This window comes from Trichechus manatus, unplaced genomic scaffold, assembly GCF_000243295.1.
Source record: "Trichechus manatus latirostris isolate Lorelei unplaced genomic scaffold, TriManLat1.0 scaffold00032, whole genome shotgun sequence".
Taxonomy (NCBI): Eukaryota; Metazoa; Chordata; class Mammalia; order Sirenia; family Trichechidae; genus Trichechus; species Trichechus manatus.
This window is the reverse complement of record NW_004443968.1, coordinates 19,150,264-19,161,263: the sequence shown is the minus strand read 5'-3', so window position 1 is coordinate 19,161,263 and position 11,000 is coordinate 19,150,264.

The following is an 11,000-nucleotide window of genomic DNA, read 5'->3' as shown; positions in this document are numbered from 1 at the left end:
CTGCACGTCTGTGCAATCTGAGGTGGTAGGTTCCGAGCCACACAGCACCGCCTGGCCAGAACGGGCTCCCAACTCAAGAAAAGGAAAAGAAAACAAACAATTCAAAACAAACAAACGAACAAAAGCCCCAGGATCCCACCAGCGCAGCAGCCCTGACCAGGAAGCAGCTCCACACTCAAACGGAGCTCCACAGCCCCTCAGGAAGAAGCAAAAATGGCTCACAGAGCCAGGTATTTGAGACTGTGTCCACGGGAAGCAGAGGAGGCCGAGTGTGGGTGAAGAAGGGTAGCGGGTGGGAAAGCATATATCACAAATTACCGGAGCTCTGTATCCCCTCAGGAAGAAGCAAAGATGGCGTACGGAGCCAGGTATTTGAGCGAAAGGAGGGGGAGGTTGTGAGAGGTAAGGAAGAAATCAAAAGAAGTGGAAAAAAGCAACACCAGCAGCCAACAAATGGCACTCAGTGAGCCGGCCTGTTCGGGTGGGTGGAATCCAACCATCTGGTGCTTTCCAGACAAGAGATTGTGGCCGCGGGAAGCAGAGGAGGCCAATTCGGGGTGAAGAAGGGTGGGGGGATGGGAAAGTGTATATTTCATATTACCAGTTGTTTTGTCTCCCACTGGAAGCTCTGTGAAGCTGCTTTCTCATACCCCCTGTTTGCTGGTCTCCAATAGGAGTCCAAGATGGTGGATCCGCACTGTGTTAGCTGATAGGGACCTCTGCATGAATCTCTCCTCGCTCTCCGTTCTCTGTCAGTTTTCTCACTCCATTTGGTGCTTGGCTGAGTTCTTTATTTCTTCATTTGATGTTTTAGGGTTTCAGGCTTGTTGTTTTCTCTGTTTGGCTTAGTTTTTTGGATCTTTGCTGCGGAGGGACAGTGTGGTGCTTCTGCCTAGAGTGCCATTTTGCCGGAACTCCCTTTCTTATATTTTTTCCAAAGTTTTTATTTTTTCAGCAGGCAGTTTAGTCTGAGACAAACTGCTTTATCCTTATTAAAAGTTAGAATCAAATCAAAATCAAAAGTACAGAGAACAAGGAGTAATGGTAGGAGATGTGCTAGGTTATATAATCATGTAGGGCTTTGTGGGCCTTTGCAAGGAGGTTGAAGTTTATTCTAAGCATCATTCATAGGCATTAGAGAATTTAAAACAAAAAAGTGATTCAATCTTATTTAAAGGTGCAGTGGTAGTTCTACATGGAAATAAACCAAAACCAAACTCGTTGCCATAGAGTTGATTCCAACTCGTAGCGACCCTATAGGATGGAGTAGAACTGCCTCATAGGGTTTCCAGGGGGTGCCTGGTGGATTTGAAGTGTTGACCTTTTGGTTATCAGGTGTACCTCTCAACCACTACACTACCAGGGTTTCCTATATGGAAATAGATGGTAAATAATTGTATTAAACAGTGTTTATTAATAATGAACTATGTGTCTAGGGCAGTAAAGATGATATAAGATAAACATTCATACTCAGGAATGATACAGATAACTTTCACAGGCAAGACTACTTACCAACTGACTAATGAGGAAATAAGAGAGGGATAGTACAATATCGTTCTAAAAACTGAGATTCTTCTGATAACAGAGATTCATTCTCTCATTCATTCATTTATTGAGAATTTTAACTACTAGTTTAGGTACTAGAAGGAACTCTGGTGGCACAGTGGTTGAGAGCTTGGCTGCTAACCAAAAGGTTGACAGTTCAAACCTACCATCCTCTCTGTGGGAGAATGATGTGGCAGTCTGCTTCTGTAAACATTGCAGCCTTGGAAACCCTATGGGACGGTTCTACCCTGTGCTGTAGGCTCACTATGAGTCAGAAGTGACTCAACGACAATGGGCTTGGTTTTGGGTATTAAGCACTAGTGATACAACAGTAAATAAATATATTCTTTGGAGGACTAAGACGGGTCTATGAGGTTTTGCCATCCCATCTTGGACATATCCCAAATATAATCAGAAACATACTTTCTCAATGAGATCTGATAATTGAGCACTTCCTTAGCTTCCTTTACTAGTGATCAAATTCTAATCCCAAATTGCAGAAAAGATACAGTAGAAATAACCCTTCAAATCATGGATATGTTATGGCAATAAAAACTACTTTTAAGTTACATTTTGACTAGATTAATTACCATTTTCATGTTACCAAGATTTTTTTTCTGATAGTATAGATTATTTGACATTTTTTCAGGCAAAACAATGATGTAGGCTTGTAGTTTATCTGTTAATATTTTAATCTCACTAAGGAGACTGTAAAAATGATTTAAATTAAGAAGAAATCTTGCAGTCAGTTCTAGAATAAAAACCATGTGCCTCCTATGGAAAATTTCTGAGTTGTTTTTCTTTCTTTCTTTCTTTTTTTTGCAGTGGGAGTGGACAGCTGAAAAGCCAGTAGCCAAATAAGAAAACTAGAAGGAATATTTACTGATCCATCGCATGCAAGTCTGTTCTTTAGATTTGTTAGGGGAATCCTTTAACTTTCTTATTTCAGGACTTTTGGCTCAATTCTGAATAAACAGTGTGCATTCATGTGGGAGAAACAAGGAGGAACTGTAGCATCTGGTATAGATTTAAAAATAAATTCCTACTTATATATAGCTAAGATTTCACCAAAGATCAATGAGATTTTTCAAGTCTAAGACCCAAGGTTGGGTAGCATGAAATGGTTCCTTTGGAAGCTGTTGATTCATGTAGCACTGCTATTTTGGGAAAAAAAAAAAAAATTCCTACCTGAGAAGCAGATGTTAATAGACCATGGCCCTAGAGTCATAACTCTAGGTTACTGAGATCTGAATTTGTGTTCTTAGCTTCATTTACAATTGTTAAGTGGCTTTCACTCTTAGTTGCTTCTTTTTTGACTTCATACACACATTTCTTTTAGTCTGTACAAAATGTCAGCTTAAGTGGACTGGGCAGGTCTGCATGCACAAACAAGCTAGCCTGCTTAGCTCAAAACAGAATGGCGCCTACCAGCTCATTCTTTCTGGATGACAATGTTATTCATGACATTGTGTGCTTCTGAGATAAAAACCACTTTATTGCTTTAGCAGCTAAGGCTTCTGCTGCTTTGAAATACAATATTGTAGAACTGTCTTTAGCTTCTTAGCTCTGGGGAGCTGTGGAACATGTTGAAATCAGGACTTATTTGTGATCCATCTAAAAAATTATTCATCTGGATTCTCTTTTAAACTTTCTTTGGAGAATATTTTTCTTCAACAAGAAATATGTCTGTGACTGAAAATCCCTTCCTGAAGAATTCTGACTTTTGACATTTCAAAATAAATGTTCCATCATCTCTAATAAATAAGGATTTTTCTAAAGATTAGGTTATAAAATGGGTGTATAATAATGGATGTTATTCTTAGCCCTTATGTAATACTTCTTCAGTGGAATGGATGGTATTAAAAAATGGGTGCCTTGACAAATTGTAAGATACCTCTGTGACTTATTCCCTTTTCTTGTGTTCCCCTCACCAATTCTCATTGGCATATCAACTTACTACTCCCAGGAAATGACACTGAATTACTGGAAGTGATATATATGATGTACGTTTGAAAAGAAAGGACTGTAGAGGTCTACCTGCATATACACCATCAAAAAGAAAAGAAGCCCCACCATTCTTGTATCCATCTGGGGGAATATTTGCAAATGCATCAAGTCTTTTGGAGAAGTAGCAAGGTGGGAAAACCAAATGGAGACCATATTTGCTTGGCAGCTAAAACCTGTCTGAAAGCTTTCTGCTAGAATGCTTCCTATGATACTCACCAGTCTTCCAGAAAGTTTTCTTCATGTCTATTTACAAAAATATTAAACTTTGCCCTCAGAAGTTGTCAGGGGTCTGGGGCCACATCCTATAATAAAAACTGAATAGGTGAAAAAAAATTAAAAAATGAAAGAAAAAGATGGGAAGCACATATGTTGAAGGCTGTAATGATACCCAGCAAATATTTATGGTCTGTCATTCTGTTATCTGGGTGTTAGCAGTTGATTTAGATGTTGTGGCTGTTTTGAATAATTCCTGTCTACTTTGAGTTCTAGGAAAATAATTTGTGCATCCTAATTGGCCATCTCTACCTTATTTCATTGAATTATGCAAATTTTAGCATTCCTATACCCCAAATAATCAAATTACAGTGCTAATAAGAAGAGACTGCATAATCTTAGGCCACAGACTCTACTATAATGTACTACAAGAAACGTTGTTGCTTTCCTAAATCAGATTAAATGTAATAAGTAATTTTTTTTCATGGAGAGGGAAGCAGGCCCTGAAAAATTTTAGAAAAGCATTGAACAATATCCAAGAGAGTTGAGCAAGAATTCAGGAAATAGATTTGATATAAGACTGACTAGGTAAGTTTAGAGAACTTGTCTAACTTCTTTTAGCTAAATACATCAACCCATTGCCATTGAATCGAATTCCAACTCATAGTGACCCTATAGGACATAGTAGAACTGCCCCACAGGGTTTCCAAGGATGCAATCTTTACAAAAGCAGATTGCCACATCTTTCTTCCATGGAGTGGCTGTTGGGTTTGAACTGCCAACCTTTTGGTTAGCAGATGAGCGCTTAGCCACTGCACCAGTGGGGCTCCTTATTTAAACACATATTTCAATGCATCAAACAATACTAACTTACCTTTCTGGTTATTTATGATACTTCTAATGTGTGTGCAAGGATCCTTGGTGGAACAATGGTTAAGTACTCAGCTGGTAACTGAAAGGTTGGTTCACTCAACTGGTCCGTAGGAGAAAGACCTGGTGATCTGTTCCTGTAAAGATAGCAGCCTAGAAAACCCTATGGGGCAGTTCTTCTTTCTGTCACATGGGGTTGCTTTGAGTTGAAATTGACTCCATGGTACCTAACAATAACAACAATGTTGCACAGAACTATGCTGGAGAAACACAGGCACAGTGAAAGTTTGGACCCAGAATGTAACACTGAAGCTAGTGCCTAAATTTACATGTTCTGTAAGTGACTGGCTGTGCAAAATATTGTTTGATTTGACAGATTCCCTCCAACTTCTCTTAGAATCTTGATAATAGCTAAATGATGGTATATATCTGTTAACCATTTTGCTAACTCTAACCATTTTGCTAACTCTCTGAGGTTATTATAGTGGAAATTGATTGCTAGAAAATAACATGCAATAATCATTGTCATTCAGTTGCATGTGAGAACTGAAATTCTCCATACTGATCCAATCCCAATCTATACATGGCCTTCCCTTCACTCAGAGTGCATTGTCTTCTTGCTTAATCTCTCCCATGATTATCTGAGGCCTGCTGTCAAAGGAGCCCTTCTCTCCTCTCACTGTCCTTGTGGTCTCAGTTGAGGATATAAGCTCTAGGCCTTCCAAATCAATCTTCTACATTCCCTGTGTCTATAAGGCATCCTGGTTTATTTTGAATTCATCGCTTCTACTTTATGCTTTTATGGAAAGGAAAATTGGAGACAGTGAATTCTTTCTTTGCGTCTTATTGTTTTTATATTTTCTCTTTCTGTTGAAAATTTCCCATCCTAGCAAATGAAATACAGTACAGCTTACAAAGTCAAACCAAACCCCATATATTTAGATATGATAATTTGTAAAGAGTGTTCTGATTGAGTCAGCACTAAGACGCATTAACACTATTTGTGAGCAGTTAGAGAAACTCTATCTCCCTAACCCCTGTCCCAGGGTTTTCTTTTTCTTTCTTTTTTTTTTTTTTTTGTGCTCTGGGCAGGTAAAGCCTTCTTTGCTGACATAGAATCCTCAGGGATGCTACAGGGCTCTTGAGAGAAATATTCTTTCATGTGAAGAAGGGATTGGTCATGGTAGGCTAGACTCAGCAGCAAGCCCTAGATGCACCACACCGAGACCCTTAGCAGCACCTGTATGAATTGGGAAAGAGAGAATGGGATAAATGTGAAAGAACTGTATCACTAGGGTCTCCAGCCCTTCTGCTCTTGTGCTATACAGGGAGTTAATGAGGAGATTCGGGAGTGAGTAATAGTAAAGGGAAATGCTTTGAAGCAATGCTTCTCAAACTCCGGTGCACATCAGAATCACCTGATGGCACTTGTTAGAACACGGATTGCTGGGCCCTACCCCTAGGGATTCTGATGTAGTTAAATTTGAATTGGGACCCAAAATTTACTTTTCTAACAAGTTCCCTGGGAATGCTGATGATATTAGTCCCTGGGCCATACTTTGAGAACCACTGCTCTAAAGCATGGAGGTAAAGGGTGGGTCATTACCACTGTGTGGGAAACCCAAGGAGTATATAAATAAGGGCTTTAGAGCATAGTCAGATGGAGTCAGACTGAGATAGTGAGTTGCTCTAAGCAGCAGTAGCAACATTAAAGTTCTAGCAATCCAGAGAATTATTGAAGACATTTGGAGACATGTTACATTTTGTTCAAACCAAATTTTATTCAAATCTCAAAAGAAAAAGAGATTTCATCTGCCCCTTGGTTTATGAAAGAACAATGAAAATGTAGTGTTTCAGGCATGACTCTGGTTATATGTAAGATAGCCTCCCTTTTGGGAACTCCCAGAGACACATGAGAAGAAAAGAGACTCTCTTCACCATTGTGGGCAACTAAAGGAGTAGGTTCAGGGACAAACGCTTATCTTACTTAGGGCCTGTGAATAAAAGAGAGGGAGAAAGACATTTGGGTCGGATATTTTAGTGAGAATAGTTATATTTAATACATCAAAAGAGAACCCATTTTCCTTATTTCTGAACTAAAATACCTGTCCTTACCAAAATGTCAAGACTAATGCTTTTTCAGCATCACAGTAGTGTTACTCTCAGAATACTTAAGAGTAAATCTCTTAGAATTCATCTATTCACATGTAATTCAGCTCAATGTCAGAAATGAATGTCCCTGAAGGAACACTGTGCCCAAATCCTACAATGGATTAAAGCTTCTCTCTGTGATAGTGACATTCTCAACAGGGGGTTAGGAATCACCCATCATGGGATTGCTTGACCAGAATCACATGTTGGGAAAACTTCACACATCCTCCTGATATTCAGATATGGCCTTGTAGGTGAGATTCTTTCTTCGTCTCCAACTCCCTTCTCTCTCAGACTGAGAATCCCAGCCACCCTTATGGATGGGAATATGTGGAATTCCTCAAGGATGTTGTGAGAGAGAAAAAGTAATTAAATACTGCATCTGAGCTTGGTGTATTAAGATTAAGTTCATAGATTCCACCCACAGAGAGTTTTTATCAAGTCAGATTCTGTCTTTCCCTTAGGCCATGTATTTTTCTCTTGTGAGAAACTCAGGGAGACAGTTAAATGGCTGGGTACAAAGTCTTCCTCCTTGCTGGAAATAACTCAGTGTATATATACCTTATCAACTGTGGGTGAGTTGAGTCAGCTTCCCGTATATGAAGAACATACATATCATCAATAGCTTATAGAGGAACACATAGCTACAGTTTATCTCCATCTGTAAACATCCTTCAGGATGCAGACAGGACATGCCAACTATAGCTTAAACATGTTTGATTGAAACAATGATTAAAATTATTTCCTAAATATAGGTCTCTTTCTGCTGAGTCACAATTGGGAATTTTGGAATGGCAGAGCTAATATTCTATTTCCTAAAGCCTGCCCAGAAAACGATCGGTTGAATCAAGTACATTATTATTAAAGTGATGACAATTCTGCCTTTTGGTTCATTACCCTTTGGAAGGTAATGAAATGAAAGACATTGCATTGAACCTCTTCTTGATGATCCAAAATGAAGATGATAAATTTAGATAAATACAAAGAATTAATCAATGAAAAGAAGATAGAGCAATACATAATAAAATTAATATGATTTGCATTAAAAATACAGTTCAGTTCAATTCAACAAACATTTATTGAATGCATATTATATTCCAGGATACAAAGATGCATAAAACATTTTTTTCTGGCCTCATTTAATCTCAGTTAAGGGGTGGGAGGAACTAATATGAAACAAATAATACGTGCAGAAGTAGGAGGCAGAATATGGTAGTATATTATGCATAGACTTTGGAGCCAGATAGGCCTTAATTATAATCCTGGCTATTGCTTTAATTTTCTGGCTTTAGGTAAGCTACTTTACTCTTCTTAATTAAACTTTGTTTTATTACCTCTGGTACAAAGTCAGCATTCAGTAAATGGAAACTAATGGTAATAATGATGAAAATGTTTAAGGTACAGAAGTAATATGGCAGAGGGAATAATTCCGAGGAGTGACTAAAGGCTTGACTAGGCAAAACTTCAAAGAGGAAGTTATGCCTTCAAAGGATTTTGATACATGAATAGGAATTTACCAGGTAGACAATATTTGTGAAAGAACTCCGGGTGGAGGAAAAGAGGGCCCATGGGAAGACACCCTGCCACTGAAAGGAACATCAATGTGGAGACATGCTGAGGGTCTAGGAAGGGACCACTAGTGCTGTTTTACAAGAATGGGGATAAGTAAGATAAAATAAAGAATACAAGATGTCCAAATTCCACCCTGACCCCACCCACTACTCTATATAGTTTATATTTTATCGTCTGAAACCTTAAGTAAAGACCTTTTTGAATCTTCCTTGAGATCTGTTATGAATTGAATTGTGTCCCCCAAAAACATGTGTTGTAAATCTCAATGCCTATGCCTGTGGTTATAATCCCATTTGGGAATGGGTTGCCTTTGTCATGTTAATGAGACAGGATTAGTATAGGGTGTATTTTAAGACAATCTCTTTTGAGATATAAAAGAGATTAAAAGCAAGCTAGCAAGCAGAGATAAGGAAAGACACACACCAAGACACATGAAGATAGCCCAGGAGGAGAAGCTGAAAAAGCCAAAGATCTCCCCGCCCCCGAGCCGACAGAGAGAAAGCCTTCCCCTAGAGCCGGTGCCCTGAATTTGGACTTCTAGCTTCCTAAACTGTAAGAAAATAAATTTCTGTTTGTTAAAGCCACCCACTTGTGGTATATCTGTTATAGTAGTACTAGATAACTAAGATAGGGTCCCATGCATGGTGTTCACTGGACAGAACGAAGGGAAAATGCTATCATTCTGTCCTGCAATGGCAGGCATCTACACTTTCCCTGTAAGAAACTGAGCAGCAAAGAGAACCACTTATGGGATTACACAGCCAAAGAAGGAGGTAGAATATTTCCCTGACCTTCTTTCTCCCTCCAAGAAGAGGTCTTCCCACTGCTCCTTCATGGGCTAAAGACAAAGTGCCTAGGTTATAGATAGGTACATCAATGGCTGCAGAGTGAAGGATCAGTTGGAGTTTGAATGTACAAGACTGGGGCCAGAGGTATCATTTGGAAGACTTTTTAAATAGTTAAACTGAAAAAAAAGGAAGGCCTGAACTAATGCTTGGGAGTACGGATAGAAAGGAGAGTTTCACAACCTCTCAGGTCTCTAGGGCTTTGCATATTCTTCTGCCTCTATCTGAATGGCGATGTTGTTGTTGTTAGGTGCAGTCGAATTGGTTCTGACTCATAGCGACCCTATGGGAAAGAGTAGAACTACCCCATAGGGTTTCCAAGGAGCGGCTGGTGGATTTGAACTGCTGACCTTTTGGTTAGCAGCTGAGCTCTTTACCACTACACCACCAGGGCTCCATCTGGATGGTATTGGCCTTATTATCCATTCAAAATTTGTGTCACCTCCATTGTGAAGTCTTCCACAAACAGATTTACATATTTATTTTTCTCTGTTGGTTTTGTATCTTATAAATAACTTCATTTTAGCAAGTAGACGTTTTGTTGGAACCCAGTCTGCCTGTTCTCCAGAATATAAGTTTCTTAAATCTGGGGCACAATGTCTTTCAGAACTGCCATCACCTACATCAACATGACATAGTTATTAGGACAAAGAACGAGACCACCTGTGTCAACATGAGTTAGTATTTTGTTCCAGGAAACATTTGCCCAAGAAAGATAAGACAGGTAACCAATAAATAGTTTCACTATTTGTGTCAAGAAATTCCTGGAAATCAATTTGTCTGAGATAACAGTCTGCTCACCTAGTTAAGCAGTTCACTTATCAAGTTTACTTGTTAAGACCTTTGGCCACCAGACCTAACCCATATGTCATAACCAATCCTAAACTATTATGTCATGACCAGTGTTCAGTCCCAATAAGTTCCGTGCTTTGAAAGACCCTCCTTTCACCTCTTGAGATTAGACCCACAGACTCTATAAATACCCTCCCTTCTGCAATACTGCTAAGACTCTACCAAGGTGGAGTTCTTCCTTACTGCAGTAAAGGAGGATGTCTGGTGGTGATAATTTGGTGTTTTCAACATCTCTTAGTTGGAATCCAGTCCAGAACCTGGCACATAGTTATACTCAATAAATATTTGTTGAAGGAGGTATTTAAGAGAGAAAATCAACATGGCATAGTGCTTTGATTGGATGTAGGCCAGTGAGAAAAGAATCAAGGATGCTTCCAAAGTACCAAGTACTAACTGTTGCCAACATCCAGGATGGTAAAAACAAAGGAGCAGATTTTCAGTGAGAAGATAATGATTTCAATTCTATCCATGTTTAGTTTGAGATACTTGGGATGTGGAAATAGAGATGTCCAAATCCATGCTCAGCGATAGACGATTTCTGGATGGAGGTTGGGAAACTGTTTTCTCAGATCAGTCAGTGTCTCTCAAAGTATGGTCTTCAGACTAGCAGCATCAGCACAACCTGGAACTTGTTTAGAAAAGCACATTTTTGGGCCCCATGCCAAACTGACTGAATTGAAGACTCTGGGGACAGGGCCCAGTTATCTGTGTTTTAAAAAGTCTGCTGGGGTGATTTGACTCACCATGGTGTTTGAGAACCATTGCCTTGGAGATTTATCAAAACTACCGACCAATAAGACAAGAGACTTGATGTTAACCAAACTTCTGGCAGCACACTAGCTAAGGCAAGCTGACACTGTCTTATTTGCGTAGGCGGGTCCTTGCTAACACTGTGACCTGAGAATCTGTGTGGTAGCAAGCTAATAAAGGTTTTGGGCTCTGACT